This window comes from Thunnus thynnus, chromosome 5 (assembly GCF_963924715.1).
Source record: "Thunnus thynnus chromosome 5, fThuThy2.1, whole genome shotgun sequence".
NCBI classification, from domain to species: domain Eukaryota; kingdom Metazoa; phylum Chordata; class Actinopteri; order Scombriformes; family Scombridae; genus Thunnus; species Thunnus thynnus.
The window spans coordinates 7,692,557-7,719,947 of record NC_089521.1 but is presented as its reverse complement, the minus strand read 5'-3'; the positions used below and the strand labels follow the sequence as shown (position 1 = coordinate 7,719,947).

The 27,391-nt window shown below is 41.1% G+C and overlaps 1 protein-coding gene and 9 non-coding genes across 10 annotated transcripts in view; all 10 read right to left on the bottom strand.

Moving 5' to 3' along the window:
- The window catches only part of smpd3 (sphingomyelin phosphodiesterase 3), a 71,714-nt gene extending 62,274 nt beyond the window's left edge, over window positions 1-9,440 (bottom strand). Inside the window, exon 1 of the mRNA XM_067588968.1 lies at window positions 9,237-9,440. The gene's annotated coding sequence lies outside the window, so the exon portion shown is untranslated. The remainder of the gene's footprint in view (window positions 1-9,236) is intronic.
- A 6,549-nt stretch (window positions 9,441-15,989) lies between these two features.
- trnag-gcc (transfer RNA glycine (anticodon GCC)) lies at window positions 15,990-16,060 on the bottom strand. The gene has a single exon. It is a non-coding gene; the product is annotated as a tRNA-Gly (tRNA).
- A 599-nt stretch (window positions 16,061-16,659) lies between these two features.
- Window positions 16,660-16,730, bottom strand: trnag-gcc (transfer RNA glycine (anticodon GCC)). The gene has a single exon. It is a non-coding gene; the product is annotated as a tRNA-Gly (tRNA).
- Window positions 16,731-17,329: 599 nt separating this feature from the next.
- On the bottom strand, window positions 17,330-17,400 carry trnag-gcc (transfer RNA glycine (anticodon GCC)). The gene has a single exon. It is a non-coding gene; the product is annotated as a tRNA-Gly (tRNA).
- Window positions 17,401-17,999: 599 nt separating this feature from the next.
- Window positions 18,000-18,070, bottom strand: trnag-gcc (transfer RNA glycine (anticodon GCC)). Its single transcript has one exon. It is a non-coding gene; the product is annotated as a tRNA-Gly (tRNA).
- A 608-nt stretch (window positions 18,071-18,678) lies between these two features.
- Window positions 18,679-18,749, bottom strand: trnag-gcc (transfer RNA glycine (anticodon GCC)). The gene has a single exon. It is a non-coding gene; the product is annotated as a tRNA-Gly (tRNA).
- A 608-nt stretch (window positions 18,750-19,357) lies between these two features.
- Window positions 19,358-19,428, bottom strand: trnag-gcc (transfer RNA glycine (anticodon GCC)). The gene has a single exon. It is a non-coding gene; the product is annotated as a tRNA-Gly (tRNA).
- A 608-nt stretch (window positions 19,429-20,036) lies between these two features.
- Window positions 20,037-20,107, bottom strand: trnag-gcc (transfer RNA glycine (anticodon GCC)). The gene has a single exon. It is a non-coding gene; the product is annotated as a tRNA-Gly (tRNA).
- Window positions 20,108-20,715: 608 nt separating this feature from the next.
- Window positions 20,716-20,786, bottom strand: trnag-gcc (transfer RNA glycine (anticodon GCC)). Its single transcript has one exon. It is a non-coding gene; the product is annotated as a tRNA-Gly (tRNA).
- A 608-nt stretch (window positions 20,787-21,394) lies between these two features.
- Window positions 21,395-21,465, bottom strand: trnag-gcc (transfer RNA glycine (anticodon GCC)). The gene has a single exon. It is a non-coding gene; the product is annotated as a tRNA-Gly (tRNA).
- Window positions 21,466-27,391: the final 5,926 nt, after the last annotated feature.

Here is a 27,391-nt window from a genome sequence, read left to right as displayed (position 1 = left end):
GTGTGCAATTGTGAGCTACTATGGATGACGCATGAGATGATTTATATAATCCCCTCTATGTGTCACAGAGCACAAGTGAGGTTAACGTGTGTGTGTGTGCTATGTCATAGTCCCTGCAGTGGATAGTTGACCTTGGGTAGGTTGTCTGCCTTCTGCTCTTTTGAGTCTGTTACTGTAACTCCAAAATTGTATTTAGACTGTTGAGGTGACCTGACTATGACCGCTATATTAGAAAAAAAATAATGAAAAAAATGAGGGGAAAAGGTCTGTAATGGGTTAGGATGGAAGATGGAAGTGCTTTGTAGACCGGCAGCAGACTGCTATGAGTTTCCACTTCCCCTGCTCTGTGTGGTTTTCACATCATTACATTTTGAGTGTCTTGTTACAGCTACCACCCACCACCATCCTGGACGTCTGCTGACCCCTGTCATGTTTATTTTCTGAAATAGGAGAAAAGGATGACAGAGCTTCAAACCAGTGAAGGCCCAGGAGAGATGGTTCAGGTGGGCTATGATTCTTTGCCAGCAAGCTTTAGTCAGTGAATATATGATGTTTATACCACTGACTGTGAAAGGCAGACAATACTGTATGCAGGGCAATGGAGACTAATCAGATTTGCTTGCACATTTGTGTGTGTTTCTGGAACACATGCTTTCAACATACCTTGAGACAAATCTGTGATTTTGGGCTAAATAAATAAATTTAATTTGACTTGACTTGACTGCCTTGATGTGTCACTTTGAATTATTTGAGAGGCAGACTAATATGAATGTTGATCATGTTTCCTGGAGCTGTGATGTTAATGGATGAAAGGAGGATAATGCAGCTTTTTTACATTTTTTTTTAATTAAAAATGATTTAGATAGGCATGTATATGTTGTTCTACATGTATTGGTAATGTACACTGCAGTTTTCTACATTTGTGGAATTTATTTCCAAAGCAACTAAATACCTGGTCTTTTTTGTGATTCCGCATCATTTAAAGCTGCAGTAGTCAATATTTTTATATCAACAACAGGTCAAAAGACTATGTGTCATGTGAAAGGTGTTGCTCATGGTGACAAACCAACATATTTATGACCAACGCTACAGTTCCCCTCAGCTTTATGGAGCATTTTAGCATCTTCTAGCTTATTGTTTTGGTTTTACGGCCTGCAAGTGCACTTTTGGTAACCTTGTTTCAAGCAGCAGCAACAGGCAGCTGCTTTCAGTGCAAAAGCTCTTATTAACTGACTGTACACTACCTGCCTAGTAACAAACTGACAGGTATCAACTAGCTGGTGAACATAGTGGAGCATTGAGCAGTCAGAGTATAACTAAATACAGTAGATTTAACAGGGCTGATTTCTGTTTCAATTTCCTCGACTGAACCAGGCTCAGGTTCAAATCTTGTAAGAAAAATCCATCATTGCCTTTGAGGCATTTGACCAAACTAAATAAAATACAGCAAAATAACATCTTATGAGAACAGGGTTTCAGGCTGTGTCCATCTATCAGCATTAGACTGCTATTCCTTGGACAACGTACAACCAAAAGGAGTAGATTTTCATCCACCGATGCTGCCATGCTGGCACATGAACCTGCCAGCATGGATGTAGGGAACGATATAGACAGATGGAGGATACAGAGAAGATGGGAGGATGGCAGACATACAAGACTGATGGGGCAAGAGAGAGAGGGAGAGATGAGAGATGGAAAGGACACACGCCCACATGAAGGCAGCATGAAAAGATGAAGCCTGTACAGTCCGAGTAGAAATGAAAGAGAGGAGGGAGAGTGAAAAGGGTGGAGGAGAGATTGGTAAGTTAATGTTGATACATGGTCTGGTCTCTAATTAGCTCTACAGGGTCTAATTAAGGCTAAATTGGTCACATGCTGTAATCATATACTCCATCTACATGTATAAATATATTATGCTGTATATATGCTGTGTGTTGAACATAGCCTACACTCACTTAAACATAGCCTACAGTCTCTGGCCTAAGGTGGGTATACTCCCTGATCCTGAGAACCATCCTATTAAGTAACTTAGCCTTATAGTTTGTACTAAAATGATAATTGGTATTTAGATTTTCACCTGAAGTTTTAAGACAAAAGTGTTACTATCTTGCAACACTGTACTATAGAAAACCTGTACTGTACACATTGCACAGAGAGTGGCTAGTTAGCTAGTTAATCTGGCCATGCTACCTCAAAGGACAGAATGAGATATGAGAGATATCTGGTAACAAGTAAATTACCTAAATTAATTAAATGCACACAGTTTGTATTTGCATAAGTCAAGTCACACACTGATATTTGCGCACAAATACTAAGGGAATGCAATACAGAAAACCTAGCTTAGCATAAAGTCTGGAGGCAGGGGAAACAACTAGCCTAGCTCTGTCTCAAGAGAAAAAATACAGCTAGCAACACCTCCAACAATAACTTGTTAACAAAATGAATGTTTAAACCAACAGAAATCCCAAAGAGTCCTTAGAATAGTGATTGCCAGAAGTGGTATATGAGCACATGTTTGAGGTTGGGACAAAACTGTGCAGTCACTGCACCCAGCTGTTGCTTGCCTAAAAATACAGCATGTAACTCCATCTAAAACCACAAATTGCCATTTTTACTTTTCTCTTTCTGTGTAAGTTAAACAAAAGAGGTTCATCATAGTCAACTTTAGAGGTGCTGGTTGGTGTGCAGTATTTTTGAGCATGTTCAGCCCAGTCCTGGGTTCAGCTTTGTACTAACACACAGACATGAGATTGATCCTGATCTTCTCAACTCAGTCTTGGAAAGAATGTAAAAAAGAACATATCTCAAAATGTTACATTTAGAAACAGTGTTGCCTTTACATAGTTTGTCCACTAGAGAGGGCTGACAATGTTATTTTTCAACTTAAAAATGTATATCACAATTCTTTAATTCCAAAATTTAAGGGATCTTATCAAAAATGTTTATATATTTATGTTACAAAGCTAATATTAGCTAAATATTACCACCAGAATTTCAACTCTCAAATATTGATGGATACATGGTACTGGCCTCACAAACACAGTGAGGATCTAGAAATAAGCAGCATATAACCTATGTTGACTCAACAAAAAGGTTTTTACATAAAGACCAACATTTAAGATGTTACAAAAGAAATGTCTTTATGGCATCACGCTTAAGCAGACAATGCAGCTTTATTTAGAACTTCTATCCTTACCAAATAGCTCTTAAGAGCCTTTCATTTTATGCAGATTAAATGACTTCTTTTGCTGTGCACACACTGCAACATGCTGACCAGATGTGGCCTTAAGTAGGCCGTCCGAACAAAACGTAGAGGATCAGGGTGACAATCCTATGAAATAGCTAATCCCAAAGGCTTTCAGTGAGTGGCTGCCCGTCTGATCTGCTCTGGGCTGGAGTTGACAGACGCCATATCACCAATCCGTGTGTGGTGTGTTTGGCAGGCAGTGAAAAACTGTCCTTTGAGAGCCTACAACTTGAAAATTTGGCAGATTTTTTTTCCTACTCACCACAAGGTGTCTTCTGGGAATCATGTGGGAATTTTTCTGCCTCTAAAGTGCTCCTAACTTCTGTTATTATGACAGAATAAGAATGAGAGGCAGTTCAAGGTGAAGCGATGTTTTCTTCTTAGATTTGAGGCTAAAAGACTGAGTGGATAATAAAATACAATTCTACTCCATCATGTTAAATTCTTCTCTATTGTAGCTGGTAGTGACAGATCAGTTCTCACATTCTGTCAGTAATGGACATTCAAGCAACTGCAGTTGTTTCTACACACATTGTACATTTCTATGAGTGTGTGTGTGTGTGTGTTTGTGTGTGTTTGTGTGTGTGTGTGAGTGCATGCCTCCTGTTCTGCTAAAAGCTTTAGTTCAACAAAGAGCCAGAGCCGGCTCTACAGCCGAGGTCACACCGGATGATTTTTATGCTGTGGCCAAGCTTGACTCGACTGTCTGAACCATCTGAAATCTGACAGTGATCCCAGCATCAGCCAGTAGGAGGTTGGCTGAGGAAGGGAGAAAAAAAGACAGAACCAGAGCCAGAAGAGCTCAACATTTAAATTATATTTATAATTGACTGTTGTGAAAATGGTTTTTAGTCCCTTAAATATGATTATGTAAATATATGTTAATAAATATGATATCCAACTTTGAGGAAAGAAAGTCCACTACAGACCAGTTTAATGAAGCTACAGTATGTACAGACTGAAAGCTACAGATTAATTTTTTTTTCACTGAAATCACAATCTGACAATCTTAGGTGATACTAGGTCTACATAGTTGATGTCAGATATTACAAATGAATAAGAAAGAACAACAAACCTCAGATACCAGCTTCTTTGATTACTAATGCTGTCTTTTGTGGCAAAAATTCAGAATTTTACAGGAACTAGAAAACACCATCATAAAACAATCCAACTAATAAGACCCCATGTCTAAACATTCAGTACAAATCAAACATTTTCCCTTGTAAATTACAAAGTGGAAAACCAGTGCAAAGCTACACTATACAAGATTTTCATGTAACGTTACACTTGTCACTCTAAATTGAAGGATTTCTGGGTACTTGAGTTCTTACATTTCACACAGTTACCTGTTGCTGCCACATGAAACCAACTAGCTAGCAGTTTCTCACGTTCAGAGAAATCAGACAATCTGATTTTGTGTAGCGGGAGACTGACATCATCTTTCTACATACAGAAGCTAGCTAGCTAAATTCATGAAAAACAGTAACATACAAATGGCTTCAAGCATGGATGAAGATTGTCAGCGGTAAGGGTTGTTCTAAGTTGATTTACAGAAATAACAACTCTTAAGTCAACATTTCTTTAGATTTTAATGAAAAAAAAAGATAGCTGCTCCTCCGAAGGCCAGATACAAACTTCTTATTGAGTAGGGCAAAACAAGTCAAAATCATCAAGAAATAGACTAACATGAACACAATGTCAGGCTGAATGAATGAAGAGAAATGAAATGCAATTCAGTCTGATTAACAGAACAGCATGAAGTTGCCTGTGTGTGAGGTTGCACATAGAGGTTCAGCTTTGAAAGCTTTTTTGCGCCTTTTTGTCAACATATCTCATTATTATTCAGAGAAATACACTCAGCTATTGAGTAAGTACCTGTCCTAGAGCCAATAAAGTCTATACTAAAAGAGAGTCAATCGTGGCAGCCACATTTATATCTTCATGGTTTGAAATTAACAGCATAAGCCCACAGGTATCACAGATCTTTCAGGGTTTGCAGTAGCTGATTCAAAAGACAGCAGACATCCTGTTGACTGTCAATCGCAACAACTCAATGCTCTCTGTTGCACAGGGCAACAACATGAAGACAGATATAGATTTCAGCTTTAAAGATCATACCTGATAAAGATTTGAGCAGTTTGAGATTCCCATGTGTAGCTACTTTTGAGCGGGCTCCTTATCTGACCACAGATCTAAGCAGGAAACCTAGCCTTCGCATGCTGCCATTGGCTGTGACAATATACTCTATCCAGGCTGATATGAGAGCACCTAGTGGAGGAGGGGAGAGGAAATAAGAGATGCACTCGAGTGTGAAGAAGAAATTTCTCTTTGTAGTCGTGTTGAAGAGGAGCGTTATAAAGTAGCACCGGGAGTGTTGGATGGTTTGCTTATCACATATATTGGCATGCATATACTATCTCCTAATCTGATGCAGAGGGTTGAAAATGTGGGGAAGTCCTTGAGGAGCTGTAAGAGTCCTTGAAGGAGTTCAGAAGAGCTGCCAGCAAATGGACAAATGTTTGAATTTCTTTTTTAAATGCAATTCACTTCAAATAAACCCTAATTAGAAAAATAAAAAAATGATAACCGTGATCTGAGTTATAGACGGTTCTATACTAATGATACTCAGCAATATCAAAAATCTACACTTTTTGTTTATTTAAGTAAATTTATCACGTGGAGGTCTAGTGCTGGTTATAGATAATCTTGTTTCACCAAGATCATCTATAACAATGAGCTAAAAGACACAAAAATGCTCTGCCGAGCTGAAGGATATTTGGGGAATAATTTTCTGAGGACTCTTCACTTTCACATTACACATTGTCATTTGATCCATTGTTCGTATAAAAAATATTGATTGTGACCTTTACACAACACAAATGCTTTCTGTAGTGGTTTCTAACCTTTGACCTCCCTTTGAAGATGGACAAGAGAATTTCCCTTTTGGGAATGGGTACAAGAAGAAAAAGTAAATATATCATCCCTCCACAAATGGTGTCAGCATCCTTTGGGTGAATCAAATACAAGTGAACAAGTTTAGCATAAAAAAGGGGCATTGAGAATAGAATTTTTGCAAAATCAAGTCACTTCTAAAATAGCTCTTGCCAGAATTAAAACATCAAGTATGAACAGACAATAACCATTGTTACACCATTTTATCCAGAACTGTACACAGTTAAGTATTAAGGAGTATTACTGATGTCCCTCCACCTGCACACAGGTAGAGAAACCAGATCCTGCACTATCAGGTGTCACTGGATTCCAGGACCCACCAGAGCCCCACCCAACCCCCCACCTGCCTGCCCTATCAACCTGCCAGCTCCACTCAACCACCTGCCTGCTCTGTCATGAGTAGAAACCCAGTCCACTAGACACCCAGGGGCCTGTTTGGAGCACATGGATAGAGAGGAGGGTGAGGGGCTGACCTTTTCCCCCTTGCTGGCTTTTTTCCATCAACAGAAAGGCCAGTGGATGTGGATGGGGGGTGGGGGTCGTAGGAAAAGCCATCAGATGGCAGAGAAAAATTACATTATAACTACAATTTCCTTTTACGATTGTGAAAATACAGCACCAACAAAGGCCAAATCAATCAATCCATAAATCAATACTCAGTGCCTAACATGCAGGGTTGACATACAGAGTGCTACGCGTGTTCTGAGCTCAGGGTCGCTCTGAGATATGAAGTGTTGAAGATGTCAGGACCCTCTGAGTTTAATAAAGACATCAGGCCTTTCATTTGAGAAATTACAGAACCTGCAACTCACACTTAAAAAAAGCACAACTCAGACATTAACAGGCACTCGTATAAGGCTTATATAACTAACACATCTTTTATTTAAAAATATCATACTGAAAGTCATAATTTGAGCAAACAAAGGAGGAGACGTCAGACTGAAAAGGTTAGTCTCAAGATTATGTTTAAAGATGTGGACATATTGTGAAGCCTTCTGCTCCTCTGGCAGGCTGGTTGAAAGCCAAGAGCTGTGTTAAAAAACTTACGGAATGAAAATCAAACATGGTGTATTAACGAGCAGCACAGGATTACTCTAATACACAGATAATTGGGTAAATGTGAGAAGAGTGGGGCTACAGGCCCAGATCAAATCCACAGGGGAGGAATTAAACTCAATATAGAAAAAAGTTAAGCAGCACAGCTCTCCATCCACCTATATATAGATGATCTATGAACACTCTAAACGTTTTGCAGCCCTGTTGTGATGTCAGCTATGTCACCTTTCACATATCAGCCTGTGTGGTAAAATGTCAGAATGTGTTCACTTCTGCACAGAGAGCTTGAGCTCCACCCTGCAAGCACCCAGATGGCCTGACTGCATCTTGTTGAAGCTGAATGGAAAGTTCAAAAATACTTTGTACATAATGTTAAGATTCACAACTACTGGATTCTTGCAGCCTCTGGGACCTTCTGAGAAAAGAAAACAGGGCTGTCGCCAACACACCACATTACTTATGTCATTTTAGAAGGCTTTGTATGGTCAGAAAGGCTGGGCTGTGGGAGGCTTTCAAATGTCCAGGAAGCACAAGTAATGGGTTTTTAATAGCTGACATACAAGAAAGCCTGAAAAATTGTAAAAATTTTTGACACTTAAAGGGCCACTCCACCAATTTTACACATGAATCTTAGTTTACTTGTCACAGAGAGCACTACTCAGCCTGAGGAAACTTTTGTTTAATGTCTTGTGTCGTGGGAGGTGCTCTCTTGAGGCTGAAAAAATTAGTTGCATTATGGGAAATGCCTTTTTTTAGAGTGTGACTCATAATAGGAACTAAAATCAAGACACTATTTCAGCCTCTGCAACTTTGATTTTGACCCTTCTTTGTGAGGTCAGTTTCTTGTCAGTTTTGCCAATCTTATGGAAATCAAAGTTCCTTTGAATGTCTGAAATACAAGAAAGTATGAAATGTTGTACAGTACCAGTCATTTTTCTCATTCAAGGGAATGGGAAGGTGTGTCCAAACTTTTGATTGGTACTGTACATTTTTGATACTTATTGGTAAGTGATAGGTTACAAAATCCACAGTCCCCATTTTGTGAGAAAATACATTCTGAAGTTCAGAAATCAAAAAGCCTTTGAAATTTCTATGAATGTATGTGTATAGATGAAGGAAAGAGACAGTTTTACAGCACCGACTTGACTCCCTTTCACCACATCAGCCAAGGCAATAAAACTGAGACAAGGAGAAGGAAGGAAGAGAAATTAGAGGGGAGAGGAGAGGAGAGGAAAGGAGAGGAGAGGAGAGGAGAGGAGAGGAGAGGAGAGGAGAGGAGAGGAGAGGCCACCCAAGCCACACCTCAATGTACCCTGGAATCAAAAAAGCAGCACCTCTCAGCAGATTCTGGCTCCTATACTTTCTCCTACCAGCTGTGATGCTGTATTAGCTATCAGGATAGTAACAGGAGCTTATAGTCTAGAATAATGGTGTCCCTTGAATCAGCCCTGTTTAACCACAATGTGTATCTGAGGAACACACACATACAAAGATATAGAGCTACAGAAGCACAGTGGACAGTGGAGAGAGAGCTTTAATATTGGTTTCATTTTTTAGTTGCTTTTCTGATCTTAGTGCAAAGAAAACAGTGTGTGTTTGTGTTTCTCTCTCTCTCTCTCTCTCTCTCTCTGTGTGTGTGTGTGTGTGTGTGTGTGTGTAAGAGAGAGTGAGAGTGAGCGAGTGAGCATCTCTGACCACTGGATCATGCAAATATAGTCAAATGTTTTACCCCAGGCAGGCACAGGGTAAGATTTAGGCGCGGCTGGAAGATTTGCCTCAGTGCACACACAGGAGCTGACAATTACAGACAGCCGGGATATATCTGTAGCCTACTATTACACAATCAGGAGTGGAATGATCTCGCTGGAAAGGTGATCACTTCTGTTTAATTGGTGTTTATTTCCCAGTAAATGTGTAAAGTATGCATCCCTGCTGCTTTCCGCCACATTAGACAGATATAGACAGGGGAAAAGCGACTTACTTGTTTGAAATCTCTCCCACATGGGCTTCAGGTGACGTGAACACGGTGTTGATTATTGTTCTTTTCTGTATCCTCCTGTGTTGGGCTGCTAATTAGCGATCTCTGAAGCTGTGAAATCCAGCGTTCACGGAGCAGTAGATGGCTGCGGACCGAGCGAGCGACCGAGCGGCTGACTGAGCGGAGAGGAGAGGCGACGAGAGTTGTCTCTTCAGCACCACACCACTTTGAACAGCTCCCGCTGACGTCACTGCCTAGCTACGAGTAACGCCACGCCCACTCCCCCTAGCGACCGCCTCCGGGGGGGCGGAGGGGGGGGAGAGAGAGAGAGAGAGAGAGAGGGAGAGAGGTAGAAGAAGGCAAGGAGAGAGAGAGAGAGAGAGAGAGAGCGAGAGAGACTTTTACACAACTTTTATTTACATCACATTATGAAATAAAAAATTTTATTCCCACGATCATCTACTTCAATATAAACTGGTAAACTGAGACAATTAATTCTCAGGCAATCATTTACACAAAACTCCTCCCTGTCACACACACACACGCGCGCGCGCTTCAGCCATAAGTTAAATTTAAGGACCAGTGAACAATCTTCCCTCAGTGAACATAAAATCTGTTTGATCCCCCACAGAGCCCTGAAAGAGTCCGATTACTGGTCAGGGTGTAGAAAGCATGCTCTACAGAAAGAGAGAGAGAGAGAGAGAGAGAGAGAGAGAGAGAGAGAGAGAGAGAGAGAGAGAGAGAGAGAGAGAGACCATACAAACTGGCTGTCACAGGCTACCCGGCTGTGTTCACTTTGTAATAAAAGAGAGGTTGAGACAGCATCTCACTTCCTACTATACTGTGAAAATGATAAGTATTTGAGAGAGGTTTTCTTTGAAAAAATTAATAATATGTATCCTGAGTTTATCCATCTCCCAGATCCTCAGAAACTGCCCCATCTTTGTGGGGAGAAAAGTCAGTGTGCAGTATTAGCTGTTGTTGTCATACACTAAGAGAAACAAGCTCTGTAGTAAATGTTTCTCAGTGATGACATCTGTAAAAGTATAACAGCTACCCATGTTATTCTGTCTATTAGACTCATTCCTTCCATACATTAGGGACAACTTTTCTGTCCTGTATGATTATGAGTTGAATTGAATGTAACTTTTAATTATTTCCTTTTATTATATTGTATTTGATATGATTGTTGATATTTGCATATTATTGTATATTTATTGTTAATCATCTGTCAATGTTAATCATTTTCTGTACTGCTTTTGCTTGCTACACTCACTGTCCCTCAAACTAGAGAGACATATTACTACTGTCCCTCAAACAGAAACACATACATCACAGTAGAGATTCAGGTGAGGTTACTGTGTGGTATAAATTAAAAACAATAAAAATGTTAAAATAAAAACTTTTTTGAAAATCTCCATAAAGAGATCCGACATTACCAGTCCCAGGGTAATGTCCTGCTGGTGGAATATTTAAATGCTGGGGCAGGATGTGAGCCTGACATAATGGATCCTGCTGGTAATCCTCTCTACACCTCAGCCTTACAACAACACAGGGAAAGAGCTAGTGCATCTGTGTCACTCCTTAAGTCTGTATATGCTTAATGGTGTACATTGGGGAAGTTCACATATTGTTCAGCTCTTAGGACTAATGTAGTTGACTACGCCATCACTGACATGGACCCCTCACTGTCAGACCACAGACCCCACTATCAGATCACTGTCAGATTAATGTATGTATAAAACCAAATAACAACAGGTCTTGAGCCCTGTAAATTACATAAAATAAATAAATATATATGGACTCCTGATGTTGAAGTTAGGATTTAAAAATGTAATGACTTCACCTGAAATCACTGGTCTAATTAACACATTCGTCTCTGTACAGTTTCAGCCAAACCAATTAAACATGGCTGTTACAAAAATGAATATTTATCACAAATCAGCCAGTAAAGCAGCTCTGCATCTAAACAGAGACTGAAAAAGGAAGCGTGGTATGACAAGGACTGCAAAACTGTCTAATAAAAAGAAAAAGAAAAGAAGAAGAAAAAATAAGACAGCAGTCAGCAGCAATCTAAAACACCGTCAGCCACAAAACACAGACCTGCGACAAAATGATGTTGAAACACTGAGAGAATACAAACAAATAATAAGACATTAGACAAAACAACATCATGATCAGAAAACAACTGAGGAGTTCATTGATCAAAATCAGTTCTGGGAGGGATGGAACAACCTAAACAACGAAAAAGACAACTTGGCCCTACAAAATGGTAACATTTGGAAAGATCATTTTGAAAAACTATATGATCAAATTATTATCAAACAATCTTTATCATGAACAGAAACAAATTAGAGAAAAATTGACAATCCTTGAATCAACAATCAAAAATAATCAGAACTCCCTTGATTACCTAATTACAATGAAATAATTCGAAAACAGCATAAAAAAAAATAAATTTGGCAAAGCATGTGGAACTGACGACATCAGGACAGAGATGTCAGCAGCCCTGAGCTGAAACAGGACCTGCTTCACTTGTTCAACCTCGTTCTTCAATTGGGTTGCTTTCCTGAGACCTGGAGTCGGGAGCTTATTTCCCCAATACATAAGAGTGGAGACAAATTGGACCCTAACAACTACCGAGGCATCTGTGTGAGCAGTAACCTGGGGAAGGTTACTGCTTTATCAATGCCCAGATGCTGATCTTCCTTATGGAACACAATGCCTTGAGTAATCAGCTTTTTACCAAATCACCACACTACTGACCACATTTACACTTTACACACTCTAATTAATCATCACATACACCAAAAAAAAACAACGGTAAAATTTTTGCATGTTTCATTGATTTTAAAAAAGGCTTTTGATTCTATTTGGCAAGAGGAATTATATGATAAAACTCTCCAAATCTGTGTAGGGGGTAAACTTTATGACATAAATAAGTCAGTGTACGTCAGTAATAAGTGTGGAATAAAAATTGGCAACAAAACTATAGATCTCTTCACTCAAGGGAGAGGTGTCTTTCAGGGCAACAGCTTGTCTCCAACTCTTTATAATATCTACGTTAATGACTTAGCAGTACTGTTGGAGTCATCTGGAACCCCTGGCCTAACCCTTAACAACAAGGAAGTTAAATTCCTGCTCTATGCTGATGACCTGGTGTTGCTGTCACCCACACAACAAGGGCTACAGCGGCACCTGGACCTCCTGGAGCAGTACTGTCAGAAGTGGGCCCTGTTAGTCAACTTTAACAAACCTAAAATCGTGATCTTCAGAAAGAAGCCCAAATCTCAGGAGACCAAATATTAATTCAAATTAGGAAACACCTTCTAGATCACAGCCTATACTATGATTACCTTGGGCTTAGAATCAGTGTCTCAGGTAACTTTGATTTTGCAGTGAATGCGCTGAAACAAAAAGCATGTAGAGTATTTTATACAATTAGAAGAATATTTTACAAACCAATGAATGCAGAGCAGAATTAGGCTGTTACCAATTGATTATTAACATTAAAAAAGAACACTTAAAATTTGGTTACATCTCAAATTGAGCCCCCAAGACACACTGAGATCTCAGGCACCACAAACCCAGGAGCTAAACCCCCAAAAGAGTCTCCTTTATCAGCTGGTCCTGAGACTTACTGATCAAATAACACCCAATACTGTTCAACCTCAGACCAGCACTGCTTTCCAATCATGAATCAGAGTAAACCAAATTATTAAACTAACAAAAGATGCTTATTTAGAACACTGGATGAATCAAACCAAAACTCAAAACAAACTAATTGCTATCTGGCCCTAAACCATAAATATAAAATGGCATAGTATCTCTTTACTATTAGAGATACAAAGCAGAGACAGATCCTGACCAAATACAGACTGAGTGACCACAGTCTAGTCATAGAGACAGGACGACACAAGAAGTCCGACAGAGAAAAGAGTCTGTGGTCACTGCATGACAAGTGAAGTAGAGACAGAGATGCATTTTCTCTTACAGCTATCATTAGGATACTATTGGATCATCATGCCCTGGGAGCATTATAGAGAGCTGAACTGATATTGGAACCTCCAGGTTCTTCATGGTGAAAAGTAATCAAATACTGTACTTAAGCACAATCTTGAGATAACTTTAGTCACTTACCATGTAAATAACATAAGTTACAACAGCAGGATAAATCTGGGTGAGGAAAGTGGAAAAGCAGCTCTTGCCCATCTCTCATTACCACCTCTGAGATGCCCGTGAGCAAGGCCTTAACCCCAACTGCTCCAGTGAAGCTACTCAGTGGCAGCAGATCAGACAGTGGTGTGATTGTGTGGAACTGTGTAAGTGTGATCAGGGTGTTCCTGCAAAAGAGAGTCTGCCTCTCATTCAATGTTTGTATGACTGCAGTGGAAGAGATATTTGCTAAAATGCAGGCTCAAGATAGTCACAAGCAGCAGATGTCCACCCACACAACAAAACACACAATGCAACACATTCACACTTCTGGTGTTGACAGGAAATTAAAAGGCAAAACAGCAGGGCCGGTGCACTTCCATGTCTTTCTCATTCTGGGAAAGTGTGTCCAAACTTTTGACCAGTACTGTATACACCAGACCATTCGCATACCTCTTCTCAGATTGTCAGATGAACCTTCTCAGTCATATTGTATGAACCTTTTTAATTGTTTCCTGCCTACCCTGTTTTAAACACTGACTGTCTTTTTGGACTCTTGCCTGTTAGCTTACATTATGCCCTGATGGAGTTGGCTCCTTGTTTTGATTGCCTACCTGCTGGCTTTTTGACACAGAGAGCTGCTTTTAAACTACCTGCCCTGTCTTAGAGTCGTACTTTTTTAGTCCAGACCTTGGTATACTGGAGACATTACAGAAATAAAATTAACTTGGCGAAGATTAAAGGGTTGATTACAAAAATCATGTCCTACACTAGTGTTGTCTTGCCATGCAGATTGTTTCGGTTACATTTGCCTTCCTTCTGAAATATCTGCCTCTGAGTTCTCTGCTTCCTCCCCAGTACAATGGAGATGAATGGAATTTTAGTTTGTGGTTTTCACAGCAATGACATTTGGCATTCAAAAAATCCAACAAAGCAGAAACAGTGTTCTTTTCAGAAACAGTGTCCCTGTTACTTTAAATAATCCACAGAACATGCACTCAACAGTTTTCACAGGGACTACTTCTTTAGTGAAAAGTAGTTCCACCTAAAAAAGGATCACAATGAGCTCTGTGGATCAGGACATGATTCTGGATTTTTCTTTTTAAAATCTAATGTAATTTTCCAATATTGTGAGCACCACAAAACAAATGCCAGTAATAAGATGCAAGTCATTAGTCATGAGACTTTTAAGAACTCTAAAACTACAGCAGTTATAAAGTGATGTTGACTCATCTAAGTGATGTATTAAATCTTAAGACAGACACTTCAGCTGATGTGTCACTCCCACAGTGAGAGAATATGTCATTTTCCATATGCAAAATATCTTTTTTGTAACAAATGTATGTCAAAGGCTGATAAACATCTTGTCAGACATGAGCTGCTGCTCCACTTTGCTCCTCAAATGTACGGCAGTATATTTATGTGAGTGGATTTAGAGTGTTTGATGGTAAATGATGAATAAATAATACAGAGACTGTGAATTGAAAAGCCTACAGTAAAATACAGAACATAAATAAGGTTGTCACTGTCACTGGCTTGTAGAAATGAAATATAAACACTTCACTTGTTGGCTACAGAGTGAGTGGAAAAGTATATATGATGCAGTTGAAAACCTTGTCTCAGCAAAGAACAAAAGTTGACAAAATAACAAAGAGAAAACTTTGGCAGTTAAATCCAGAAAGCAGACAGACTGGTACCAAAAAAAACTCAGAATAAATCCTTGGGTAATGAGCCTTGTTAAATTACACGTTACATATCACATGTCTGCGAAACTTTTTTTTTTCGTTGTGTTGGTAAGAGGAAGCAGCCAGTCCATCATCATGTATTGAAAAACAGATTTATTTGTATTTGGCTTGAAGAAATGAAAAGCTAAAAGCCAAAAAACATTTTATTCTTTATTGTCAAGCAGAGTGGAAAATTGACTGAAACCATCAAAAAAAAACCCTAAACCAAACCAAACCAAACCAAACAAAACAAACCAAAACAAAACAAGACACAGAATAACACATTTTAACGTAAAACAAAATACTGTGGAGCAGGACTGATGGCTAAGTTTTTTTGAAGTTAAAATTCTGATTGTACTTAAAAGAATTCAAAGTTTTGTATTATTTCCACGATGACTTGCTGATACTGTTGAGACACAGTTTCAACAAATTGGCTGTCAAGTACAATCCTGTGTGGCACAAATAATAATTTCTTTAGTCTTATCACCATTAAAGCAGTCTTAAACTGTAGGAACTAATCTTGCCGTTAGTGTTCGAGCGAAGCTAACAAGTTTGCTAACTGACAGTTGGCAAGCTTGTAAGCTCAGAGAACTTCATTTCCTCTCTTCAATAACTTTCTAGTGGACAAAATGGTGTGTAATGGGGAAAAAAATGCCAGGGGAAAAAAATAAGTACAGTGGGGCCAAGGTGACTTGCTAGCGCTCGGCCAGCCGGACCAGATGGCGAGTTGGATGTTAGCTCAGCACCAACAGCAGTTCTCCAACTGGTGTGACGGCTTCAATGAATTGTTGCAGTATTTGCAGCTATCCCCCATAGGATGGGGTAATCCTATTCCTAGAAAAGGCCTGCTGTCATGCAACATGCAGTGAAACCTTGCTGCATTGGCCGGGAATCTAACCCGGGCCTCCCGCGTGGCAGGCGAGAATTCTACCACTGAACAACCAATGCTAGCTGAACATGCATGGGAATTTACCACCCACCCAGAAATTCCTAGCGTTAAGTATCGGTGTCCATTTTCAGGAGCAAGCCAATCACGTTGCAGCCTATGACATAATCTGTTGTGCTTACTATGCACAGAGACTTTTGTTCCCTGACTTCAGCCTCTTAGAGAGGGCCTCATCCCAGACCTGAAGGACCTCACTAAATCTGCGGTACAAATGCATCCTTTCAATAAACTGTAGGAACTAATCTTGCCGTTAGTGTTCGAGCGAAGCTAACAAGTTTGCTAACTGACAGTTGGCAAGCTTGTAAGCTCAGAGAACTTCATTTCCTCTCTTCAATAACTTTCTAGTGGACAAAATGGTGTGTAATGGGGAAAAAAATGCCAGGGGAAAAAAATAAGTACAGTGGGGCCAAGGTGACTTGCTAGCGCTCGGCCAGCCGGACCAGATGGCGAGTTGGATGTTAGCTCAGCACCAACAGCAGTTCTCCAACTGGTGTGACGGCTTCAATGAATTGTTGCAGTATTTGCAGCTATCCCCCATAGGATGGGGTAATCCTATTCCTAGAAAAGGCCTGCTGTCATGCAACGTGCAGTGAAACCTTGCTGCATTGGCCGGGAATCGAACCCGGGCCTCCCGTGTGGCAGGCGAGAATTCTACCACTGAACACCCAATGCTAGCTGAACATGCATGGGAATTTACCACCCACCCAGAAATTCCTAGCGTTAAGTATCGGTGTCCATTTTCAGGAGCAAGCCAATCACGTTGCAGCCTATGACATAATCTGTTGTGCTTACTATGCACAGAGACTTTTGTTCCCTGACTTCAGCCTCTTAGAGAGGGCCTCATCCCAGACCTGAAGGACCTCACTAAATCTGCGGTACAAATGCATCCTTTCAATAAACTGTAGGAACTAATCTTGCCGTTAGTGTTCGAGCGAAGCTAACAAGTTTGCTAACTGACAGTTGGCAAGCTTGTAAGCTCAGAGAACTTCATTTCCTCTCTTCAATAACTTTCTAGTGGACAAAATGGTGTGTAATGGGGAAAAAAATGCCAGGGGAAAAAAATAAGTACAGTGGGGCCAAGGTGACTTGCTAGCGCTCGGCCAGCCGGACCAGATGGCGAGTTGGATGTTAGCTCAGCACCAACAGCAGTTCTCCAACTGGTGTGACGGCTTCAATGAATTGTTGCAGTATTTGCAGCTATCCCCCATAGGATGGGGTAATCCTATTCCTAGAAAAGGCCTGCTGTCATGCAACATGCAGTGAAACCTTGCTGCATTGGCCGGGAATCGAACCCGGGCCTCCCGCGTGGCAGGCGAGAATTCTACCACTGAACACCCAATGCTAGCTGAACATGCATGGGAATTTACCACCCACCCAGAAATTCCTAGCGTTAAGTATCGGTGTCCATTTTCAGGAGCAAGCCAATCACGTTGCAGCCTATGACATAATCTGTTGTGCTTACTATGCACAGAGACTTTTGTTCCCTGACTTCAGCCTCTTAGAGAGGGCCTCATCCCAGACCTGAAGGACCTCACTAAATCTGCGGTACAAATGCATCCTTTCAATAAACTGTAGGAACTAATCTTGCCGTTAGTGTTCGAGCGAAGCTAACAAGTTTGCTAACTGACAGTTGGCAAGCTTGTAAGCTCAGAGAACTTCATTTCCTCTCTTCAATAACTTTCTAGTGGACAAAATGGTGTGTAATGGGGAAAAAAATGCCAGGGGAAAAAAATAAGTACAGTGGGGCCAAGGTGACTTGCTAGCGCTCGGCCAGCCGGACCAGATGGCGAGTTGGATGTTAGCTCAGCACCAACAGCAGTTCTCCAACTGGTGTGACGGCTTCAATGAATTGTTGCAGTATTTGCAGCTATCCCCCATAGGATGGGGTAATCCTATTCCTAGAAAAGGCCTGCTGTCATGCAACGCGCAGTGAAAACTTGCTGCATTGGCCGGGAATCGAACCCGGGCCTCCCGCGTGGCAGGCGAGAATTCTACCACTGAACAACCAATGCTTGAGGAGCTAGCTGAACATGCATGGGAATTTACCACCCACCCAGAAATTCCTAGCGTTAAGTATCGGTGTCCATTTTCAGGAGCAAGCCAATCACGTTGCAGCCTATGACATAATCTGTTGTGCTTACTATGCACAGAGACTTTTGTTCCCTGACTTCAGCCTCTTAGAGAGGGCCTCATCCCAGACCTGAAGGACCTCACTAAATCTGCGGTACAAATGCATCCTTTCAATAAACTGTAGGAACTAATCTTGCCGTTAGTGTTCGAGCGAAGCTAACAAGTTTGCTAACTGACAGTTGGCAAGCTTGTAAGCTCAGAGAACTTCATTTCCTCTCTTCAATAACTTTCTAGTGGACAAAATGGTGTGTAATGGGGAAAAAAATGCCAGGGGAAAAAAATAAGTACAGTGGGGCCAAGGTGACTTGCTAGCGCTCGGCCAGCCGGACCAGATGGCGAGTTGGATGTTAGCTCAGCACCAACAGCAGTTCTCCAACTGGTGTGACGGCTTCAATGAATTGTTGCAGTATTTGCAGCTATCCCCCATAGGATGGGGTAATCCTATTCCTAGAAAAGGCCTGCTGTCATGCAACGCGCAGTGAAAACTTGCTGCATTGGCCGGGAATCGAACCCGGGCCTCCCGCGTGGCAGGCGAGAATTCTACCACTGAACCACCAATGCTTGAGGAGCTAGCTGAACATGAATGGGAATTTACCACCCACCCAGAAATTCCTAGCGTTAAGTATCGGTGTCCATTTTCAGGAGCAAGCCAATCACGTTGCAGCCTATGACATAATCTGTTGTGCTTACTATGCACAGAGACTTTTGTTCCCTGACTTCAGCCTCTTAGAGAGGGCCTCATCCCAGACCTGAAGGACCTCACTAAATCTGCGGTACAAATGCATCCTTTCAATAAACTGTAGGAACTAATCTTGCCGTTAGTGTTCGAGCGAAGCTAACAAGTTTGCTAACTGACAGTTGGCAAGCTTGTAAGCTCAGAGAACTTCATTTCCTCTCTTCAATAACTTTCTAGTGGACAAAATGGTGTGTAATGGGGAAAAAAATGCCAGGGGAAAAAAATAAGTACAGTGGGGCCAAGGTGACTTGCTAGCGCTCGGCCAGCCGGACCAGATGGCGAGTTGGATGTTAGCTCAGCACCAACAGCAGTTCTCCAACTGGTGTGACGGCTTCAATGAATTGTTGCAGTATTTGCAGCTATCCCCCATAGGATGGGGTAATCCTATTCCTAGAAAAGGCCTGCTGTCATGCAACGTGCAGTGAAAACTTGCTGCATTGGCCGGGAATCGAACCCGGGCCTCCCGCGTGGCAGGCGAGAATTCTACCACTGAACAACCAATGCTTGAGGAGCTAGCTGAACATGCATGGGAATTTACCACCCACCCAGAAATTCCTAGCGTTAAGTATCGGTGTCCATTTTCAGGAGCAAGCCAATCACGTTGCAGCCTATGACATAATCTGTTGTGCTTACTATGCACAGAGACTTTTGTTCCCTGACTTCAGCCTCTTAGAGAGGGCCTCATCCCAGACCTGAAGGACCTCACTAAATCTGCGGTACAAATGCATCCTTTCAATAAACTGTAGGAACTAATCTTGCCGTTAGTGTTCGAGCGAAGCTAACAAGTTTGCTAACTGACAGTTGGCAAGCTTGTAAGCTCAGAGAACTTCATTTCCTCTCTTCAATAACTTTCTAGTGGACAAAATGGTGTGTAATGGGGAAAAAAATGCCAGGGGAAAAAAATAAGTACAGTGGGGCCAAGGTGACTTGCTAGCGCTCGGCCAGCCGGACCAGATGGCGAGTTGGATGTTAGCTCAGCACCAACAGCAGTTCTCCAACTGGTGTGACGGCTTCAATGAATTGTTGCAGTATTTGCAGCTATCCCCCATAGGATGGGGTAATCCTATTCCTAGAAAAGGCCTGCTGTCATGCAACGCGCAGTGAAAACTTGCTGCATTGGCCGGGAATCGAACCCGGGCCTCCCGCGTGGCAGGCGAGAATTCTACCACTGAACCACCAATGCTTGAGGAGCTAGCTGAACATGAATGGGAATTTACCACCCACCCAGAAATTCCTAGCGTTAAGTATCGGTGTCCATTTTCAGGAGCAAGCCAATCACGTTGCAGCCTATGACATAATCTGTTGTGCTTACTATGCACAGAGACTTTTGTTCCCTGACTTCAGCCTCTTAGAGAGGGCCTCATCCCAGACCTGAAGGACCTCACTAAATCTGCGGTACAAATGCATCCTTTCAATAAACTGTAGGAACTAATCTTGCCGTTAGTGTTCGAGCGAAGCTAACAAGTTTGCTAACTGACAGTTGGCAAGCTTGTAAGCTCAGAGAACTTCATTTCCTCTCTTCAATAACTTTCTAGTGGACAAAATGGTGTGTAATGGGGAAAAAAATGCCAGGGGAAAAAAATAAGTACAGTGGGGCCAAGGTGACTTGCTAGCGCTCGGCCAGCCGGACCAGATGGCGAGTTGGATGTTAGCTCAGCACCAACAGCAGTTCTCCAACTGGTGTGACGGCTTCAATGAATTGTTGCAGTATTTGCAGCTATCCCCCATAGGATGGGGTAATCCTATTCCTAGAAAAGGCCTGCTGTCATGCAACGTGCAGTGAAAACTTGCTGCATTGGCCGGGAATCGAACCCGGGCCTCCCGCGTGGCAGGCGAGAATTCTACCACTGAACAACCAATGCTTGAGGAGCTAGCTGAACATGCATGGGAATTTACCACCCACCCAGAAATTCCTAGCGTTAAGTATCGGTGTCCATTTTCAGGAGCAAGCCAATCACGTTGCAGCCTATGACATAATCTGTTGTGCTTACTATGCACAGAGACTTTTGTTCCCTGACTTCAGCCTCTTAGAGAGGGCCTCATCCCAGACCTGAAGGACCTCACTAAATCTGCGGTACAAATGCATCCTTTCAATAAACTGTAGGAACTAATCTTGCCGTTAGTGTTCGAGCGAAGCTAACAAGTTTGCTAACTGACAGTTGGCAAGCTTGTAAGCTCAGAGAACTTCATTTCCTCTCTTCAATAACTTTCTAGTGGACAAAATGGTGTGTAATGGGGAAAAAAATGCCAGGGGAAAAAAATAAGTACAGTGGGGCCAAGGTGACTTGCTAGCGCTCGGCCAGCCGGACCAGATGGCGAGTTGGATGTTAGCTCAGCACCAACAGCAGTTCTCCAACTGGTGTGACGGCTTCAATGAATTGTTGCAGTATTTGCAGCTATCCCCCATAGGATGGGGTAATCCTATTCCTAGAAAAGGCCTGCTGTCATGCAACGTGCAGTGAAAACTTGCTGCATTGGCCGGGAATCGAACCCGGGCCTCCCGCGTGGCAGGCGAGAATTCTACCACTGAACACCCAATGCTAGCTGAACATGCATGGGAATTTACCACCCACCCAGAAATTCCTAGCGTTAAGTATCGGTGTCCATTTTCAGGAGCAAGCCAATCACGTTGCAGCCTATGACATAATCTGTTGTGCTTACTATGCACAGAGACTTTTGTTCCCTGACTTCAGCCTCTTAGAGAGGGCCTCATCCCAGACCTGAAGGACCTCACTAAATCTGCGGTACAAATGCATCCTTTCAATAAACTGTAGGAACTAATCTTGCCGTTAGTGTTCGAGCGAAGCTAACAAGTTTGCTAACTGACAGTTGGCAAGCTTGTAAGCTCAGAGAACTTCATTTCCTCTCTTCAATAACTTTCTAGTGGACAAAATGGTGTGTAATGGGGAAAAAAATGCCAGGGGAAAAAAATAAGTACAGTGGGGCCAAGGTGACTTGCTAGCGCTCGGCCAGCCGGACCAGAAAGTGAGTTTTCACACATACAAGTGTGTAAATTGAGTTTTCTTACTCATGCAGGCCAGAATGACTTATTATACTCTGTCTTTTGTTGTTATAGAAACTACATACCCACTACCTCTGCTTTTTGTTAAACCACAAGCGCTGGCCAGCCCCAATGAAGAAGGCCATCGACAACCTGCTCAACAAACACCGTGGGCAGAAGGATATGCTCAAGCATTTGGACCAGGACTATGCTACCCTTGTTAACAGCTCCTGTAGAGACCCAAACAGCATGCTCCACCCAACAACCAAATTACACATTGCACAACATTTAAAGCACCTGGCCAAGTTGATGAACACCAGCTCCTCTTTAAACACAAGCCCAGAAAAACTCCAAGACAGGCAGCAACTCTGGCACTCTCTGACAGTGGGGAGTGAAACAACAAGAGTGCCCGTTGTTACCATACCTATCGCCACAGTAAACCCACCTCCACCTGCTCAGACCCTGGCCACACCTCTAAACCAAGACTCCATTGAGAAGATTGTCAAAACCATCATGGAGAGGCAGCAGCAGCAACAGCCACAACAACAACCAGGATAAAAGAGGCCACAGACAAAAACGTGTCTTTCCTGTGGCCAGCCAAAGTCCAGATATGAGAACAATGGTTCCTCCATCCATTTCTTCTTCCAGCAACGTCCCGTCAGATACTTCTACTGCTCCAATAAGATTTTTAAAACTTATGGTGCTGAAGGTTTGACAAACCCTAAAATGCCCTTCAAAGATTTTGCAGGGACAGAATTCTTTCAGCGGGAACTGGATGCCACAAAGAAGAATGTGGAGGAGAGAGGACAACAGAAAAGAAAAAGGGCAGAATCGTAGCACACAGGTCGAAAGTGTCAATTCTGTAAAATGGAACTGAAGCAGGGCCCAAACAGTCATATTCATGCAAGCTTTCCTGGAGTGATGGGGAAATACATTTACTGTCCAGCAAAAGTCTTTTCAATATACAAAGATCAGGGCATGGGCAGGAGATGACCTGGAAAGAGTTCCAGGAGTCTCAATTTTATGAGATGGAAAGACAGAGATGGGAAGTTGAAAAGGGAAAATGAGACAGGGAGAGGGAGAGTGTTTTGTCATGTGTGTAAATATCTTTTGCTCATTTTATCCTTATTTTAAAATGCTCATTTTTCTATTTAGTATTTTATGAGACTGCTATTTTTATGTGTCAAATTGAGAAAGTGTTCTATTTTCAAAACACGAGTTCTGCAATTTCAAGTCTTTCTGTATATAGAATTAATCTGGTTACCTTTGCTGGACCCTCTGGTGGCTCACTCATTTCAATTATTTGTGTGCCTCAGAAGTTAGTTTTGCTCTGTCAAAGGACTAGCAGAACCTGCAACTGTTTCATATTCTAATATATTAGTGCTGCAACAGTTATTCGATTAATCGATTAGGTGTAGACTATTAAATTAATCTATTAATAATTTATATTAAACTATTTTGATAATTGATTAATCATTTGGAGTCATTTTTTTCAAAGAAAAAAAGACCAAATTTTCTTATTCCAGCCTCTCCAATGTGAATATTTTCTGGAGAACACCCTCAGTCCAACAGTCCTCAGCAGCTGGAACATAAACACAGTCAGGAGGACTGTCTTGGAGAGAGAGGAGAATGAGGGTGAGAAAATAGAGTCAAAATCAGGGCAGCAGTGTGTCTAAATACATTAACACAAGGCAATAAGTTCAACAAACCATTCAAGTAGAGTTGCAATGATTAGAAGATTCATCACTTAGTTGCCAACTATTAAATTAATAGCCAACTTTTTTGATAATCGATTAATCGTTTTGTCATTTAAAAAAAAAAAATCTAAATTCTCTGATTTCAGCTACTCAAATTTGAATATTTTCTGGTTTCTTTAGTTCTATAGTATGTGGGAACAGTTAGTTTGGGACAAAACAAGACATATGAAGACATCATCTTGGGCTTTGGGAAATAGTGATCAACATCAAGAAAATAATCAACACATATATCGATAATGAAAATAATTTTTAATTGCAGCTCTATAATATATTTTATTTTTTATTTGAATTGTGTGTGTCTGTTTATGACCCAACACCACTGGCTCTATTGGTGTTTGATCAATATTATGACTGTTATAGTTGTCAAGAGTGTCTAATAAACAATATTTAATTCATCAATGTCTACATGTCTTATTGATAAATGAATGATAATTTAAACATGTTACACTGAGTAAGAAAACTGTAATATTATTTAATAGCCATATGTAAGTCAGGTACTTGATATTACTGGGCCACTAGGCCACACTAGGCTAAGTTTTGTTCTGCTTTACTATTTTTGTCTTTATGTGCTAGCTTTGACTTCATTTGCATGAGGAATTATATGTTTGTTTTTCTTTTAAATTACTAGATTACTTAAAAAAGCCATAAACATTGCCACTTGGCTTTCTGCCACTACAATCTAATGATAAACTGAAGAAAAAGTGCACAACAAAGTAGCATTCATGTTTATTGATTCTAAATAGCTATTTATCTTTCATAATGTATGACAGGCTTTGCCATGACAGGGATTCGAACCCAAGTCCAGTCTGAAATAGTCAGGTGGAAACTGCTGCATGAGAAAGCAGTTCAGCACCTTGGACAGCGTGAATAATGGTGCAATTTCATTTGCTGTCACTGTGTTCCACCTATACACGACTGGCCCCCGCGTGGCAGGCAAGAATTCTACCACTGAACCACCAATGCTTGAGCATTTGTAGGTATTTGGCCAATTTAAGTCCTTATACGTCACAGCTTGAGTAAAGCCTGAGCTAGCGTGCACAGACAGGCCAGCAAGTCAGAATCACTGCCTCCCAGTATATCGCCTGCAAGTGCAGTATACCACCTGCAACTGGTCGACAGTGTCATGGTTGTTTTTGGACAGACTACTTGACTTGTTTTCAGTAAGCACAATTTTGCCCTCAACTTGTTGTTTTAGGAAAAAACTAGAGTACTTGCTCAGAAGATGAACTTATCTGAAATAAGTCAGGATGGCCGAGCGGTCTAAGGCGCTGTGTTCAGGTTGCAGTCTCCCCTAGAGGCATAGGTTTGAATCACACTTCTGACAATGGTGTTTAAATATGGCGGTATAGGCTTAACGGTGCTAGTAGGACCCTTTAAGGACAACACACATTGGCAGCGTATGACATGCATCACAACATTCACACCCATTGCTTTCTATGTAAGACCACACAGCAGCACCAAATGGACGCACAACAACAGATTATGAGTTGTTTGTTTATTTAATCATTTATTTGGCTCCGCCAACACAAATAGTTCAGTGACTGGACTGTTGCCAAGCAACACATAAACCTTGTTGCTGTACACTAGCTTGTTACTTTGTATAGGTCTATATGTTAACGCAGGCCAGCTACTTTGTATCATGTACTATATATGTATATGTATGTATATATGTTTATCTGTTTCCATTTATTGTGCAACTAGTGAAATAAAATCTGTTGACATGCTTTGGTAGTATGTGTGATTCCGATGAGGGTTAGGGTTACAGCTTGATCAGACAGTATGTTGATCCATCATTTCCTGCTCACCATGGATGGTATCCAGTAACTTTTTAGTGAGCTTTCAGACCTGCAAGACAAACGAGTTTTTTGTTTACCAGCATATTTTTTGTGTTCGGCGATTCATTATAAATCGCAATTCAAATCGTAGTCTCTGTATGTTTCTGTAAAGCATCTTACCTATGCCCAATCACTGCCATGATCTCTCTCACCTCGAGTCCTGCATCAGACAGTTTCTGTATGGCAGTGACTCTCAGGCTGTGGTTGGTGTAAGACATGTGTCCTTGCCTCCTTGCACATCCAGGGTAACATCCCAGGGGAACAGTGGTATACCAGAAGCTGTCTGTTGGAGTTTGTTACAATCTAAGCTAGATAACAACTGTTAATGTAATTAACGGTTATAAGAACATCAGCATTCATGGAGTATGCCTCTTGTAAAATCAAATTACTTGGCTGGAACTAATTGTATAATGATATTTTTATAGTAAAATACTGTATGAAGAAACAGGGTTCTAGTTGTGATAGTGGTTTATGTGTATTTTTATCAGGGGGCAGATGTTTAAAGATTGTGTGTGAGTGTGTGATGTTGGTGTGAGCTGCACTGCAGTCAATTTTATTCATTACTGAACTCTGATCCATTTTAGGCTGCCACTGTCATGGATCGATGCAGGTCACTTAACCATGATGGATCGGATTATAGCAGTACAATCAGATTTTTGTTGTGGATGTGTTTTTAGATTGGTGGTCTGCCAGGACGTTTTGTAGCCTGTGTGGCACTGAGAGAGAGAGAAGGTGCTTTGAGTTTATCTTGATCTCTAAGATTTTAAATTGAGTCTTTGCTTGGGCTGTTGTCACACCTGCAGTGTGTTTTTCTGATTGCAAATATTAGCACCTGCTGGTCAATAGCCTACCTGTGCCCAGCAAAAAATATTTGCTTGTAAAATCCACACTCACCCCTATAATGTACCTTGACACACACAATGTGTGTTATGGATGTCAACTGATGCTGTTGCTACCTTGAGAGTGGTATCAGTCTTCTTATGTAACTTTTGCCAAGAAAGCAATAAAACGTATTTTCCAAAATGTCAAACTACTTTTTTGAGAGGTCTGTTTTTTTGTAAAGAAAGCCAACTAAAACAGTGTTCTCTGCATACTCAAGCTTACAAAATCCTGCTGTTTAATTATAAAAAGAACACATCCATAAGGCGCACATGTACATACAGTGGTTTAAAAGCCTGAACTAAAATACACAAATAAAACTTAAACACCTCATTTTGGATGCATAAGATGTTTAATAATGGCATTATAACCTATATGAGTGGATTACTAAACACAGTAAGTTTTGTGATAGATGTGGGTTTTTATAGAAAACATGAGAATTGTATTAGGTGAAGTAAAAAACAAAATAAATATTGACTAATGAAACAGAAAATCATTGAGAAGCCCTGCTGGAAAGTGTCTCTTTATCTTGTAGGATCATTTTTGTTCATTCTGCAATATTCCTTGTGAAGAGAATCTTGTTGTGCTCGGGCGATTACATCTTGTGTATTTCATGCCAATAAAGCACTTTTGAAATGAGCTATGAGATATCAGATAAGGATGAGAGAGAGGGAGGGAAAAGCCAAAAGAAGCCTTTTGTATGATGTTGTTTTCCCCTCCAGTGGCAGTAAGAATGGATGTGTGAGCCTCCTACACACTGCAGGTTTCTTCCCAAACTGAGAGGCAGCTGGAGTGGCTTCACTGGCATCAGACCTCACTTGATGCTCCCACGGATGCCTTCACTGCCTGTAAGTGCACCTTGTGAACACCTTCCTTAGAGTTCAGAAGCCACAAAAACATTTAGTCACATTAAAGTATCTAACCTAAAGCACATTAAAGTGCTTTAGGTTAGATATAATGACCAAATGGACTGTGTACTGAAGAATTTAGAGAAG